Genomic DNA, 4,297 nt, shown 5'->3' on the forward strand with positions numbered 1-4,297 from the left:
TCCGTGGCGTGCTCCGCTGTTGTTTTTATGTTTTTGTTAGTTTGTCCTGTTTTTAATTATATCCCTGCAATCAGTTTTACCAGAGACGAATTGCTGGACATTAGAAAGTACACGCCACCCGATATTTCACCGGTTTTTGATTATTCTGATGTTTTGCTGGACATTGTTGTCGGGGGAGCTGCTGCGCTGATCAAGCGCTTCAGGACGCGCAGACAGGGGAAGCGAGCCGGCGCGCTCGTGAAGCTCAGACAGCGCGGATTCAGAACGCCGTTGCCAAGCATCCATCTGGCAAATCTCCGCTCTCTACCCAACAAAACGGACGAACTTCTTCTGCTCTCCCAGACAAATAAGGATTTTTCAAACTCTGCTGCTCTGTGTTTCACGGAAACCTGGCTGAAAGATGCCATTCCGGACAGCGCGTTGAGTCTGCCGGGCTTTCAGCTGTTCAGAGCGGACCGCGACGCAGAATCAACGGGGAAATCACGCGGCGGCGGGACATGCTTTTACATCAATGAGAGGTGGTGTACAGATGTAACTGTGTTAAAGAAGATGTGCTGTTCAGATCTAGAAGTGCTCTTCATTAATTGCAAGCCGTTCTATTCGCCGCGGGAGTTTTGCTCGTTCATTCTCGTAAGTGTGTACATTCCTCCGCAAGCACATGTGAGCACTGCTTTACAGAAACTCGCTGATCTGATCACACAGAACAACAACACCTGGACTCTGTTTTAATCATTCTCTGGGATATTTCAAGATAACGTTCTGTAAGGCATCTCAGCACTCCAACAGTCCCAAATGCATGGGTTCACACATTTAATTACAAAACATTCCAGAGCCAAGCTGCTCACACATTTGAAATCCCAAAATTTCCACATGGCTAAATGCTGGCAGCATTAAGAACATACAGCAGCATTAATGCATGTTTTTTAGTGAACATTGTATAAACAAATAAATACATTGGATACCCTACATTACAGCCTGAGCAAACATAATGAGTTGAGTACACAGTGTACGTGTCAAAACTCTCTCTGAATAAATCACAGGTACGTTGACGCGGACACTGCTGTGAACAGAACACACCTTGTGGAACAGACTGGGGAAATATCAACGTCCTAATGTGCGAACAGTGTATAAATGAACGAGAGCTAATTGCAATACCATTGGCAAATGGTAGACGACTCCAAGAAGAAACAACATCTGTATTTTGCAACAGTTATTCCACATTGGTTATTCACATTTCAGCCACAGATCTCCTCTTCCTGTAAATTACATTTATGATAGCATACACTTTTAGTAGGGCACCAAGGACGTTTTCCACATTTGAATATTTTCTTTCAGAATTATCAATTGAAATACACAGAAATTATCATATACCAAATTAGCTGAGAGCTTGCTGTTCATTAGGATACAAAAACATTTGCAATTCAACACATAAACAAGCTGGGTTTGATTAGTTCACAAATTGGAATGAATAGGACATGAAACGCAAATCTTATTCTAAACAGCCTTCCATTAAATATAATTTTTTTTGAATATGGATGAATTGAAGGATCAGCAGCACATGCTGAGATATGAGAATGCTGTATTTTTGGACTAGGTCAAAACTCTGGGCCATGTCTTCAGTCTTTGTTTTACTGAAGGGTTATATAGAACATTTCAGAGAAGTGTAAGGTCACATGAGTCCATCTATTCCAGGGTATGTTTGTTCTCATGAGTCTTTTGTCTTGAAATCTCTTGAGTATGTGGACCTTTTGGGAAAATTATCAAATTTAACAACAGCAAAAAAAAATTCTACAGTTCTACAGTAAGAGCAAGTTCAACGGTAGGAGCAAGAAAAAACAGCATTAAAAAAACCTTTAAGTTGAGATCTTAATAAAAAAAAATTAGTTTGATTTTGCGTTCATTGTGAAATAAGCATGGCCTGTTTGGGCTACCATACTCCACAACTGCAGTGTTGATGTTTAATTGAATATTAATAAAATATAACTATTAAATAAAATAGTTCAACTTAAAAAAAAAACTAAGAAAATAACTAATCTAAAATTGAAATAATAAAAAATAAATACAATTATTAAAAATAAAATTAACTGTTAGTATCGATTATTATTAATTTAAAAACAAATGACAAATCACATTTTTTTTTAAAAATCCTAAAACTTAAACCAAAATTAAACTTCAAAATATTAATCAGAATGAGATTTACTGCCAAATATGTTTACACGCACAAGGAATTCATCTTCGTGACAGAAGCTTCATATATATGTATGTGTGTATACATTAATCTTTATATTTCATCTGCTCTTTATATATCCAGAAGTTATTGGATGGCTTCGAAAGAAAGCATTAAGAATTCTTGAAGAATTCTTAAAGACAGGTTTTTGCAGTGAAATACAGCACAAAAGTGGTACAGCCATTTAGTGGTTTGCTCATGAACCTTCTTTACCACCTTACCGGTGAAAATTTTCAGGGAAGTTAACACCAGGACAAAAGTTGATGTTAGTCATTGAGAATGCATTCATTACTATAATGACCACAGGCGGTCTCAGACACATTGAAAGCATGACTGCAATTCTTGGCCAATCATTAAAGTCTGATTACTTAGTTTCTAGTCATGTACTTATGGAGCACCTTCCCAGAGAGGGATAATTTTGAGTAAAAAAAAAGTTTTTGTCAATTATTTTGCTGTAGACTGCTCTCGGATTCTTAGAAACACATTTTATTTGTCCAGTTATTGCATGGGGGGGGCTGTTATCCATCTCTGAACAAAGTCAACTTGACTGGGCTCATTAGCTAATTGCCAAATTGCTTCTACCATCCTGTTTAAAAAAACAACAAAAAAAACATCTAAACAACCAGAGCCAGCATTGCCTGACCTTTGAAACAATGTAGCATATTAATCTGGCTGGTTTTAATAGTTCCCTTTTTTTTTTTTGCTTAAGTAAAAAGCAAAGTTTTAAGTTAATATATTAATAGAACCAATACTATATGTAGAGATCCAATAAAAATGCACCCAGAAACCCACATTGTGTGATAAAATATTTGGCATCATCAATATGCCCATGTTGGTGTAGTCTCATCTGTGCAAACTGAGTAAATGATTACAAAAATAATTACACCTGAATAAACACTGTGGAGATGCATAAATAAATACAGAAATGACAGACATAGGAGATTATTTTTTTTCTTTGAAAATCGTATTCTTAACCATAGTGAATTAAACACTGAAAATAAAAGACAATATGTTAGATTACGATACAATTCAGTTAGAAGGTATAAGACATAGCACACTATAATAACTGTGAGCATGCAAAGAGGCCAATTTAAAGCATTTGAAGTGTAACTGCATTGAACTATGATATATTTCTTGACTATGTTTATGTTCTTCGGTACAAAGTGTTAATGCATGCATGGGCAAGAATAAATAAATTCAGACTTTTAAATGAGTTTAAAATGAATAAATACCTGAAGGCAAAAGGCAATCTAATGGAGCAAATTCATCCATGATCATGTTTATAATAAGCTGGATTCATCAACTGTAGAAGAAAAACATATACAATATTAAAAGACCACAAAAAAACGACTGTTTCTGTAGAGTGAATGTTAGAAAACACTCTCTGTTTTGAGAATGCCTTACCCCTCCTTTCTCACTCTTTCTCTTTCCTTCTCTGAATCACCCCTCCTCTATCTGCTCTCTCTCTCTCTTGTATGGTGTTTGAATGTCTCTTACGCAATATTCAAGGTAAAGGAAGTCTATTCCTTATATGGATATGTTTTTCTGTATATGTGGCAATTTTATACAAAACACATGTTCTTGGGAAAAACATCCTGTATGGATATGTCCCCCTATCCTCATTGGTTAAGAGGGTAAAAACTCCCCTCGACATGCCTATATAAGATCTGTATTTCTGTGAATAAATTGAAGTATTGAGAATACATGGACTGTGTGTTTTCTTACTTCCCGGCCGTATTTATTTACACTTGGAGAGACTGAGAAAATTTCACGGTGGCAAAGAGAATATCGAGGGACCAAATTGTTATTTTTATTAACAGTGAATATCTGACAAATTAGAAGTTCTAATCAAAACAACAGCTTTCCATTATGACAGATAGAGAAATGCTGAAAACTAAAACACAATAGACCATTTAAAGTGTTTAAAATACACGATAAAAATCACAGAAATGGAAGAAATGTTCAGCTATTAAGAGGATCAGATCACTCACCGTCTTGTCTACATGTAACTCTTTGTCCTGTGAACACTAACTTATATTACTTATTTGTTTTGCCCCTGTAATAGATTAC

At 36.0% G+C, this 4,297-nt stretch overlaps 1 long non-coding RNA gene across 1 annotated transcript in view; it reads right to left on the reverse strand.

Moving 5' to 3' along the window:
* LOC107565604 (uncharacterized) overlaps nt 1-3,534 on the reverse strand; it is a 14,918-nt gene extending 11,384 nt beyond the window's left edge. Inside the window, exon 1 of the long non-coding RNA XR_001606393.1 lies at nt 3,460-3,534. This is a non-coding gene — a long non-coding RNA (uncharacterized lncRNA). The remainder of the gene's footprint in view (nt 1-3,459) is intronic.
* Between the last annotated feature and the right edge of the window lie 763 nt (nt 3,535-4,297).

Source organism: Sinocyclocheilus grahami, unplaced genomic scaffold (genome assembly GCF_001515645.1).
Source record: "Sinocyclocheilus grahami isolate Dianchi unplaced genomic scaffold, SAMN03320097.WGS_v1.1 scaffold1011.1, whole genome shotgun sequence".
Lineage (NCBI taxonomy): Eukaryota > Metazoa > Chordata > Actinopteri > Cypriniformes > Cyprinidae > Sinocyclocheilus > Sinocyclocheilus grahami.